This window comes from Macrotis lagotis, chromosome 8 (genome assembly GCF_037893015.1).
Source record: "Macrotis lagotis isolate mMagLag1 chromosome 8, bilby.v1.9.chrom.fasta, whole genome shotgun sequence".
In the NCBI taxonomy this organism is placed as follows: domain Eukaryota; kingdom Metazoa; phylum Chordata; class Mammalia; order Peramelemorphia; family Peramelidae; genus Macrotis; species Macrotis lagotis.
Genome location: NC_133665.1, coordinates 31,948,111 through 31,960,806, shown reverse-complemented (window position 1 = coordinate 31,960,806; position 12,696 = coordinate 31,948,111). Strand labels below are relative to the sequence as shown.

The following is a 12,696-nucleotide window of genomic DNA, read 5'->3' as shown; positions in this document are numbered from 1 at the left end:
TAAAGTTTAGATTCTGTTCAATTTATAGTTTTTATTGATCCTTCTGTGTAACCCTAAGAAAGTAAAACTTAAGGCCCTCATGCCCCAGGCTACAAAAGTCTGAGTAGGTGTTGATCTCTATTGATAGAGGGAATTTACATGATGATGTCTATAGATCCCCTTTTCAAAATGCTATTTTAAATATTTAAAAATATTGCAGAATAAAGTAATTACATTGAAATATATTCACCTACATATTTAAAAATACATCATATACCCAAAGTTAAGAAACCCTATCCTACACCAATCAGAAGGTTGAAGTAAGAAAAAAATATGCTCCCTCATTTCCTTATGGTAATCAAGTTTTCAAAATTGTATAGGCTTCTAGGTGGCACTTGGAAAACAGCACTGGACTTAGAGTTAGGAAGACTTTATTCCAAGATTGAGAGGAATGCAGAAAGTTGGTAAATAAATTTTATGGCCAGCATTTCTGATAAAAGACCCATTTCTAAAATAAAGAATTGAGTCAAATTAACAAGAATACTAGTCATAATTGATAAAAGACAGTTTTCAGTTGAAGAAATTAAAACTCTCTATAATCATATAAAAATACTCTAAATTGGGGTGGCTAGGTGGTGTGGTGGATAGAGCACCAGCCCTGGAGTCAGGAATACCTGAGTTCAAATCTGACCTCAGATACTTAATATTTACCCAGCTGTGTGGCCCTGGGCAAGCCATTTAACCCCATTTGCTTTGGAAAAACCTAAAAAAAATACTCTAAATCATATTGATTAGAGAAGTACAAATTAAAACAACTCTAAGGTGCTACCTGATGCCTAGCATATTTGCCAATATGACAAAAAGAGAAAATGATCAATAAAGACTTGAGTTCAAATTCAGTCTCAGACTCTTACTGTGTGACCCTGAGCAAAACTCTGTTTGCTTCAGTTTCTTCAGCTGTAAAATGGGAATAATAGTAGCACCTCCAAGGTTGTTGTCAGGATCAAATGAGATAATATTTAAAAAGACATAGATGAACAGGAAGGAAGAAAGGATGAAAGAAAGGAAGGGAGGGAAAGAGGGGGGAGGGGAAGAGTGGAAAAGAAGAGAAGAGAAAAGAGAAGAGAAGAAAAGAAAAAAATTGTTTTAAATCTACTTTATGCTTATACAAGGAGAGGTCCCAAGAAAGATTATTCCAACATGTCTTTCAATCCTATTTAACAAGCATTTGTCAAGTGCCTACTATGTGATAGGAATTGATATACAAAAATAAAAAGCAACTTACAATCATAGATTTTTTTAGCTTATAGGATTTTCAAATTATTCATATATATGCTGAATCTGTATTAGAAAATCTTTCACAGATCTTTTTAGGAGACCCAAATAAAATAGATGCCTTGTTGAGTAACAGGCCTAAACTATTATTTCTTCAACTGAAATAATACACAACTCATCCCATTTCCTTGTTTTCAATGGTTCCAAGCTCTGTATCTGGTGTCTGGCACCATTTACAATGTGTTGGGCAGGTGCACACAATGCAAAACAGCAGGATGCCCTTGCAGCTGCTATATGGTGAGCACAGGAGGAGTAACTCCAAGGAGATGAAGTAGAATAAATATCATAAACACACAGTGAAGCCAAGCTCAAGTCAAGCAGCAACAGTTGTGGAATGCTGAAAACCAAAGCAGCAGGAAGACTCACCTGGCATTTAACAGACAAAAGTGTTGCATCTCTCTTTTAGTAAAGGCATGCTGTAACCTGTCAGAAGAAAGGGGCAGCATTAGATTCAATAGTAATACCAGCAATCAGATGTCACAGAGCAGTTTTCACCCGTGTGTATAAAATGAGGGAAAAGCTTATAAAACCATGAAATTTTTCTAGATTTTTTAATGATATATTTTGTGTTTACCTTGCCTACATTTCCCTATAGATCTCCCAATCCTCTCTTAGAAAGACTTCTCTTATAACAAAGGTTCTAAAAGAGGAAACATTCCAGTCAAACTGATAGGTGATTGTCCTTGGTGCTAGAAGAGAACCAAAACGGTGTCACTATGTTGGAGTCAAAGTGCAATGTATTCAACTGTGAGTGACCAGACCAGTATGAGCTCAAAAGGCTTTACCACAGTTCAAGAACAAATAGTCCATATGAACATTTGGAATGGAGATGCCTCTAAATTTGCACATCTCATATTTCTTTGGAGCTACTGCAATTCTACTTTGCTCATAGAGCACAGTGCATTCAGCTAAACTAACAACCATTGAAAAACATTACCTACAGTGTGCTACATTCAAAGTCCCCCACCTCTGCAATAAAGGACATCTCTTCTTTGGATCTAAACTTTGTCCTTAAACCTTTGCAACATTAAATCCTGATCTTCTTGCCTTTATTCTCTCCATGCAAATCATTCTAGTCATTATATACATATTTCCTCTTATAGTATTCTAATCATTGAGTACATTGTTTTCCTGGTCCTGCTTACTTCACTTTGAACCAGTTAATAAATTTTTTTCCAAGCTGCTCTCCACTCATCAAAATCATTATGGTTTCCAGAATAGTGACATCACATTACATCCACATATAATAATTACCACACATTTAACATAATCTGAGGTTGTTTTGTTTTCAGTTCTCTGCAGTTATTAAAAATGTCATAGTATAAATATCCTGATATATACAGGACCCTAAATTTTTAAAAATATTTTTTAAATAAACTTCTTGCAGTGGAATCTCTAGGTCAATTGATATGGGAAATTTTAATCACAATTCCAAATTATTTTTCAGAGTACCTTGATGAATTCATGGTTCTTCCAATAGTGTATCTTTCATAATTTTTATGATATTGACTTTGCATATTTTCTCACTGTTGTCAACCTCAAGAGTTGTTCTTTTTGGTCAAAGGATATGAATAGACAGTTTTCAAATGAAGAAATTAAAGTTATATATAATCATATGAAAATCATTATTGATTAGAAAAATGCAAATTAAAACAATTTTGAGGTATCACCTCAGACCTATCAGATTGACTAAAATACAAAAAAGGAAATAGATCAGTGTTGAAGAGGTTCTGGCAAGAGACATTAATGTATTGCTAGTGGAGTTGTGAACTGCTCCAACCATTCTGGAGAGCAATTTGGAACTATACCTAAAGAGCCATAAAACATACCCTTTGACTCAGCAATTCCAATTCTAGGCCTATATCTAAAAGAAATCATAAAAAAATGGGAAAAGTCACATATGTTCCAAAGTATTCATAGCAGCTCTTTTTGTAGTGGCAAAGAATTGGAAATTGAGTGGATGCCCATCAATTGGGGAATAGTTAAACAAGTTATGGTATATGAATATTATGCAGTACTATTGTCCTATAAGAAACCATAAGTGGTCAGACTCTAGAGAAACATGGAAGGAATTACAAGATCTGATGCTGAGTGAAGGAAGCAGAACCAAGAGAACAATATACACATTAACAACAACATTGTGAGATGATCAACCTTGATGGAAGCAGCCTCTCAGCAGTTCAGAGATTTAAGACAATTATATTAGACTAGCTATAGACAATGCTATCCCCATCCAGAAGAAGAAAAACAAAACAAACAAAACAAAAAACAAAAAGATTCTTCAGAATTTGATGAAAACTTTATAAAAATCTCTCTTACATATTTCTTTCCCTTAATCCTAATTCCTCATACTGAAAATGCCTAACCTGTATGTTTAATGCAAATGAGAATGTACAATATTACAGTCCACCACTGTAGGGAGGTGGGTGGAAAGGAAGGAAATTTTGTAACTTAAAAATATACCTATGTATATGGATGAATGTTAAAAAACTTTCATAAAATGTATCTGAAAAATAAAACATCAATAAAAAGTTGTTTTTTAAAATTCCTTTATTTTTAATGATGTGAAGTATTTTCTCATATGAATATTAATAGTTTGTAATTCTTTTGAGGACTTCTCTAATAGTGTATAGCTTTTGATAAAGTCATAGAATTTTGGCTTTGGAAGGGAGTCTGATGTATATTTAATTCATTCCTCTTAGATGCAAAAAATCTCTTCCATGGAATCCCTGATAAGGGGTAGTGCTAACTTGTGAAATGGCAACATTTCTCAGAAAGATCTGATCAGGAGAACTCATCTCTCTGAGGAGTCCCTGAGCTATAATTTCTTACCTCAGTGAAGCTTTTACTTCAACTACTTCTTTTGGCTTTTCTGATTTCAACATATGTCATCAACTATGTCTCTCTCTGAACATACCTAAAACTCTATGCTCAGTGAGGAAATTGACTGTGTCCCACTCAGGCCAGAAAACTATCTTAACCTAACAGCTCCTTTGCCACATTCACCATTACCTACTTCATATGTGTTCTGCCAATTACTCCAAGATACACTTTGATATAACAACTATCATCTGTGTCACTTAAAAGCAAATTTATTTTTGGTCAATATTGTGACAGCTAGGCCAGGCTCCATGTAATAGTTTCTCTCTCCCTTCTTCCTCTCCTCTGTCTATCTCTCTATCTCTCCCCTTCACTCATTCCCTCTTTTTTCATTCTCCCCCTTCTCCCTCTAACTGTTTTTCTGCTCTCTCCTCCTTTTCTTCCTCCCTGTCCTCCCAGAAATCTCATCCATTACCAGTATAAAATGATCTCTTTCTCCTTTGAATTCTTACAGCACATTGTAGTCTCAAATTCAACTCAATAATAGTTATTTATATATAGAAATTATCACCCTTATTTGATACATAGTCATGTACAAGAACCATCACTTCTATCAGACAGTCATTAAGAATGTGCTAGTTGAGTGACTAAATATTTTCTTCTTTGTTCAAATTACCAGAATTCCTTTCTCTAAATTCCACCATTCAGTTCGATTGATTTTGTCTTTGGTCATTTCCTATTCTTTTCACCAGCACATCACAGGAATAACTAAAGCTATTTTCTATCCAAAGTGCTATCAAGTTTTTATCAGTCTTTACTGACCTTGAAGTGTAAGCATTCTAGGTACATGGAACTTTGTTTAGCAAATACAGGAGAAAAGACTCCCCAGAGGTGACCTTGAACACTAACCGGTTTAGAAAACATCGCATGAAAGCTTCCCTGACCCCTAACTGTTCTTCTCCCTCCCCCTCAGAGAAAATTAAGCAATTCATCCACAGATCACTAGAGACCTTAAAGCAAGATAGATCATTTTACTTATGTAATTTGGTTTATAAGTTATCTAGTTTTATTTATCTAATTTGTCTCCTTTAATTAGATTACAACCTCATCAAGGGTTGGGGCCAGACCACATGACAGAACTTTATAGAGCACTTTATGATTTAAAAATACAATCTATGTTTGTATATTCATTTTATAGTAATAATATAACAATAGCCACAACATATTGATAAAGATTTTTCAGATTTTACAAAGCTCTTTCTTCCCAATGTTCTGGTAAGGTAGGTTGTATAAGTATTACTCTCTCTCTTTTACTGATGAGATGAAAAGGTTTGCATAGCTATTCAATAACAAGGCTAGAATTTAAGCCTAGTCCTCCTGATTCCAAATTCATTATTATTTTCACTGAATCACACAAAGCCTCGTATGCTCATTTGGATTATCATAGAATGTATCACAATATTTGGCACATAGTTGGTATTTGAAAATGTTTAATGATTGATAGATTGCATTTGATTATACATAAATTTTATTTCTTCAGAGTGAATTATCTCAAGTAAGCACCAATCTGAATAGTAGCCAATTTATTTCCTAGGTGATATGCTCTAGCTAATGGATAAGAGACAAAGCTGATAGCAAAATGTCTGGTTTCTCTCACTACTTTCACTACCACATTGGGTCAAGGCCTTTCTATGCTACAAGTTTTCCTATCCACTAAAGAGGAGTAATGTCCTTTCCAAAAACATAATGTTAAATTCCTTGGTTTATAAATGTTTTTGGAACACAAGGATTACAAAAGGAATCACATTCTAATAAATCATTTAGGGACAAGATTTCTACACTGGGACTACTTTATTACAGTGAAATATTTCATCTCATTCTACTTAAGTATCTAGTTTGATGTATGGATGTATGATGCATGACTTGGAGAAAACCCAAAATTCTCAGAGGCTATGCCAGTATGATACAGGATCTTGCAGGTTTTGTATGCCTCAGTCTGTCCCTTGTCCTGGAACCAATCTAGTAATGTTCACTGAAATACATTATCAAGCTAGTCTCAGAACAATACTAGTTCTGGCCACAATAAATCTCAAAAAAAATGATAATAAATGAGTTGCGATTCGATTTAGTGGAAAGAGCAACCACACTATTGAAACTGAATCTCCTTGAAGGACTGATATATAATTTTAATCACAACAAGAAAGGGTAAAAAAAAAAGTAGATTGCTACAAATTTGTTTTTTTATCTCTGATAAAAGAATTTTAAGTCAAGAATTAGAAGTTATATCACTATAAATTCATTGATATGAAAACTTTATTTGTGAAATTAAATTCAGTGAGCAATTATTAAGCACCTACTGTGGCCTAATGGCTGAGGATACAATGTAAACTAGAAAGCAAACAGTGATTAAGGGATTATTCAATGAGTACTTTCAGTAAGAAGGTTGAATGACTGTAGTTTTGAGGTTCTTCAGTGTTTTTGAGTCACTGAAAACACAAAGGATAAGAATTCAGTAGAATAATTTATTAGACGTAGAAAAGACAGAAATAAACCACCTGTAGAACAAAAGGGAAAGGTGGGAAGGTGAAATTATTATGTCTTTAAATTCAATGGCACAGATGAAAGTCGGTAGAACAAAGTAATACAAGACTGGTGGAGGGTAGTAATTCCTAGACCATCCTCTTCTGTGAACTGAGCAAGGATGCATAGAAAAAGAATGCATCGGTAAAAATAAATCTATATTTTGTGAGAGTAGGAAAAGAATGTGAATTCGCATTCTATAATCTGAATGAAGGGTTTGTGAGATTATTACCAGCAAGCAAGTGCTTTTTTATTGATAAAAGGGCAGGGAAAGAATTTTACTGAGTTTTTCTTCAGAAAAAAAGTCTAATTTGAGAAGGATTGTCTCACATGTCAATTTTCAGGATTCAGTCATTTAAAAAAAGTCAGAAATATGCTTATAAAAATTCACGGTATAGGGAATTCATGAGAATTCAAAGTAAAAAAGTTAAAATAGAAAATATAAAACTTCAGCTAAATCCAAAAGGGAAAACCTTGCTATCATTATTTTTAAAAGGGAAATAATAGACATATCCCATCAAGAGAAACAACTAGGAAACTACATTATAATTATTAACAATATAAGCATTAGATGGAGATGTATCAAATGACATAATAAGCAAGTGCTTAAAAGAAATGCTAATAGAAATATTAAAAGAACCTGACAATATGTCATTAAATGCAGGATTTTTTAAGATGTTTTGTAAGAGGCTGGCCAATATATTAGGAAGAAAATTATAGAATTGGATATAAGATTAGCAACCTGTAGAAACTACTAAATAGCAATCATGTATTCTATTTATATTTCCCAAGCTTACATTTAACATCCACAAAAATGCTTAATCATGAAACATAAATAGCTCTTTCAAGCATATCTTTGCTATTTAACAATTGTGAAAAAGGCAAAGTGAAAAGTGAAAGCAATTAAGAAAATATTAAAAACTAATTTATCCCTAAATATGGAATTCATTAACTCTCTAGTGTTTCCTAACTAAAATACCATGCAACAAAACAAAATCCAGATTTCTAAACCTAGAGAAATATATCAGAAATAGGAGAGGATACACTAACATCACCTGTGACTATTGGCATAACAGATGTAGACATTCAATAAATTGGTGGCAAAAAATATGTAATATAACATAACAAAGATCAATTATATCTAAATCAAATTTATAGTAGTGCATAATTTTCATAGTAAAAAATAAAACAAATCACACAATCACATCAATCACATAGAAAAGTCTCTAAGCACAATTCTCATGTATGTAAAAAAAAAATTAAAAAGTCCTTTGTTCAATATGATCTAAAATACTTTTCTAAAAGAATGAGAATTGGAATTATTTAGATATCTCTTTCTAGATACTAGATTTCACTAGATACACAAATTCACTAGAATTCCCAGAGCAAGAACTATCTCTGATTTTTCTCTATCTCCAGCACTTAGCACAATGCTTTTCACATATAAAGACAATAAACACAATCATTCATTCATATTACAAATATCATCTATAAAAGTGGCACATAAAAACCAGATATGGAAATAAGCATTGGAAAATGGGAAGTGTAATTAACAATTTTTAAAATAACATGAAGTTTTATTTAGAAAATTCTAAGGAATAAAAATAAATAAATAAAGTACTTAGATAAAAGGGAATGTATAATGGAGAAGAGAGAATTGGTTCAGAAACAGAAAGACCTGGATTCAAATCCTGACTCTTACATATACTGGTCATAATCTTAGGTAGGTCACTTAAGTTTTCAATCCTCTAGGCAATTTTATAAGACTACAAGTCACAGAAGAGGTATTGATCTGAATTAATAGAGGCACTATCTCATTGTAAATTCCCTGCATCAATGAAATCTTGGGTCAGTTCAATATAGGAAAAAAAAGGAATTGAGTACAAAACCAATCTATAAAAGACTTATAGGAATCTATAAACTATCCAAAACAGTCTCCTTCTTCCTATGAAGTACACTTTTCCATAGAAACCTATTCATTCCTTCAAACTCATATTTCTTTTCAGTATCACCACTGGAAAAAAAAAAATGGTTAGCCTCCCCAGGAGTCTACAGTAAAGGGGGAAATACTTATGCTTAAACATATGGCCTGGTTTCTTCATTAAAAATAGAAATCTTATTACTTTTGGGTCATCCAATCTGATAATGATGTGGTATCCTAGTTTATATGTATCACCATGCTTATTGCCTATACTTTATTCTATTTTAGGTTTTGAACCCTTTTTTCCCTCAGAAGACATTATGCTTTTACCTGTGTGTGCTTTATACATGCACTCTTCAAATGATATCATGAAAATTTTTAAACTCATTTTTAAGGTCACAGTCATTGATTTTGGTACAGGATGATATACACAAAATGCTAGGGTAGACGTCATGGGATCCATGTAGTTCACTTTCCAGTAATGAAACTACTTGACCTAACATCATCATATATGAATTGAGTTTAAGAGACCCATCAGTCTCCTCTGGACCTTGGCTTCTCAGTTTATAAAATAACAAATCTTTAATTCAAAAAAAAGGTAGTTAGGCTTAATGAGTGTCTTTGGGGTGGGAGTGGGCTTGGAATATGAAAAGTGAGGCTTTAAGGTGAGAAGAGATACATAAGGTCAATATAAAAGCTGGCAACTCAGTCTGAATGTAAAGAAGCATTGTATGTATTAGAACTGCATTAGCCAAAGCCTAGTAATTTACAGAAATTTAATAAAATTAGTTTAATGGACAATAATCTTGTACTTTGAAAGCATGTGATGATCACATGAAATGGAATAAAAGCAGAAGGCCTTTTAGACTTTTGAGGGTATTAGAGGACAATTATTTCTGGAGGATTGTTACAAGTACTTTTAAATATATATATATATTTATTAAATATTATTATTAAATAATATATAAATATATATTAAATAAATTAGACTGTGATATAACTCCAAGTGGCAGACCAAATATCCCATGTATAAAGACCCTATTATTTTTATTTGTATGAAAAGTAAATAAAAACATAGAAAAAAATAGTAAAACAAAAAGTGGAGGCAATTACCTGGATAAAGTGGAGGCAATTACCTGGATGAAAAAAATTAAAATGTCACAGTTAGTGGGGATTTAAGACATAGTTTAGCCCAAAGGGAAAATTTGAACAGAATAACTGTGAAAAGCAAAGTAGAAACCAAAAAAAGAAGGTTGGCTCTCTTCATTTCATTATAGTATTACCTCTGAGTTATTCCTCCAAACTTGCAGTAGAACCAGCAAATTTTATCTGCCAAAGAGTCATTTGATATCTTGAATTCTAGGAATAATCCTAAGGCTGACAACAATTAAAAATATAACTAACATATTGATGTCCTACCTCCTTCTTTTAACAATCAGACATCAGACTCAATTCTTAGATAATGCCACAAAAAGAACAGAAATTAGTCAATCTATTTAGCAAGCATTTTTTCTATTTTTCTTTTGTAAATTTATTTTTATTTATTTAGTATATTATTTCCCCTAGTTATATATATAAACAACTTCCAACATTCATTTCTAAAACTTTGACTTTCAAATTCTCTCCCTTCCTCACTGTCCCCCTTCCCCTTCTCCCTCTGACCCAATTGAGAAAGCAAGCAATTTTAAATAGTTTATAAATGTGAAGTTATGGAAAACATTTCCATACTAATCATCCAAAAGCTTTTTTAAATAGTATTTTTCCAGGTGAAGTGTTAAGCAATGGGCATAGCTAAAGATAGACACACAGAAAGAGACTAACAAAAACAGGTCCCTATTCTCAAGAATCTCATATTCTGAGGGAAGAAAAAACAAACAAAAAACTGTAAATAGAAGACATATATAGTTTAAAATGCAAGATAATCTCACAAAGAAGGCATTAAGAAGGTGCTTAAGAAGGCAGGTGAGTACCAAAGAAGGACTTCAGGCAGAAATTGGCACTTGAGCTGAATCTTGAAGGAAATCTAAGAATGCTGGAGTTGTGGGGGGGGGGGGGTGGAGGAGGAGGAAGAACATTCCAAGCATAAAGGTCAACAAATAAAATGGCGAATAATTGGGAGAGGGAATATTATGCTTGAGGAACAAGAAGAAAGCTAGTATGAATGTTTTATAGAGTATGTGGAGGAGAGGAAAGTGTTAGAAGACAGGAAAGGTAAAAAATGGTTATGTTGTGAAGGGTTTTAAATGCCAAATAAAAGATTTTATATTTGATAGTGGAGGTAATGGGGAGCTAATGGAGTTTATTCGGTAATGAGAATGACATGGGCTGAGATGAACTTGAAGAAAATCATTTTAGTAGCTGAGTGAGGGATGGACTTGAGGCAAAGATACTAATTAGAAAGCTGGTACAATACTCTGTTCAGTGGGAGATGAAGAAAGATCTGACCCAGCATGATAGCTGTGTGAGTTGGAGAGAACAGGACCTATAAAAGGGATATTTTGAAGACACAAAGAACAAAACTTACAACAGACTGCTATGCAGGATAAGTGGAAGAAAGAAGTCAAAGTGACACCAAGATTTTCAGCCTGGGTAATTGAAAGGATGATGGTCATAGGAAAGAATAGGGGAAAAAAGGATAACCAGTGGGCAAATTCCTGCAGTGACCATGACCCTTCTTTCGATCTCATAGTCCTCTACATATTGCCATGCAATGTAATTGTCTCTGGGCCACTTCTTCAAGGCACCATTGCCATGGCAACCTTCTTGTAGCCTTACCTTGTCTCCCAAGCCTACAGTGATAAGTTAGACTGCTCCTTTTCCCCTATGTAATTATATATACATATGGTTGCTCTGTCCTGTGAACATTTAATTGATTTTGCATGAAATGAAAAGATTCCCAAGTAAGCCTCTGAACCTAGAGATAAAGTGCCAAGAGTTCAAATCCAAACTCAGACCCCTCTTCGCTGTGTGACCTGGGTAAGTCACTTAGACTTGTTTGCCTCAGTTTCCTCATCTGTAAAATGAGCCAGAGAAGGAAAAGCAAACTTCTCCAGGATCTTTGCCAAAGAACAAACAAACAAATGAGATCATAGAGATCAGACAAATCTGAAAGATGACTGGACTACAATAATAATTTATTCAGTCACTGTAGCAGGTCCTAGGAATACAAAAATAAGTGAGACACTTCCTGACTTCAGGAAACTTATACTTCAGTGCTTTAGACAGTGAGCAGCAACATAAATCCAAAGCTTGAGATAGACTCTCTCTCTCTCTCTCTCTCTCTCTCTCTCTCTCTGTCTCCGACACTGTCTCTGTCTCTCTGTTTCTGTCTCTCTTTCTCCTCTCTCATGCACAATACATACACATACATACATACATATACACACAATCCAATAGTCCAAGTTCTAGATACAACAGAGTTTTCATCTTTTTTTTTTAAGAGTGTAATTTTAGATTGAGACCTTATGCCCTAATCTACCGAGTGGAGTCAATTTTTATGTTTGAGTTATAAATCCTTGAAAATACTGGATTTCTATAGGAAGTGCTGACACCATCTTAGCTCTAGCATTTTGAATGGCGATGCTATAATTAAGCTTCGATCTCCTTTGGAAAAAAAAGAGGGAGGTTATTGTTCAATGAACTGCTCTATCATTTGCTGTAGTGATTCTTAATTGTGTCTCATTACAGCAAGATGATCATTACTCTACTTGTCTATCTGATTTAGAGACCACTAAAAGTGTCTTGTAACGCGCAGCCGTCTCCTATACAACAGTCCTCTGGCTCTCACCCTCATTACTCAGAATCTGTCCAATTATTTGTCATTAAAGTAATAAAAAGGACTGCAGCAGAAAATGTGGGAGGTAACCGTTGGAGGTCTGCCCAGAAAAAAAAAATGCAAACTGTTTTCAAGGCACTGGGAAGGTGACATCGTTAATTAAGTGTTGGGGAATATGCAAATCAGCCTCCCTCTCAAGAGACTGTAATAAAATTGAGAAAACATTATTATCACTGCAAGGAAGGGGAGGCAGAGTTATCCAATCAGGAAGATTTCGTCAGTTTCC

The 12,696-nt window shown here is 33.8% G+C and overlaps 1 protein-coding gene across 1 annotated transcript in view; it reads right to left on the bottom strand.

Moving 5' to 3' along the window:
• Window positions 1–1,680: 1,680 nt before the first annotated feature.
• RASEF (RAS and EF-hand domain containing) overlaps window positions 1,681–12,696 on the bottom strand; it is a 413,955-nt gene continuing 402,939 nt past the window's right edge. Inside the window, exon 18 of the transcript XR_012470760.1 lies at window positions 1,681–1,737. The gene's annotated coding sequence lies outside the window, so the exon portion shown is untranslated. The remainder of the gene's footprint in view (window positions 1,738–12,696) is intronic.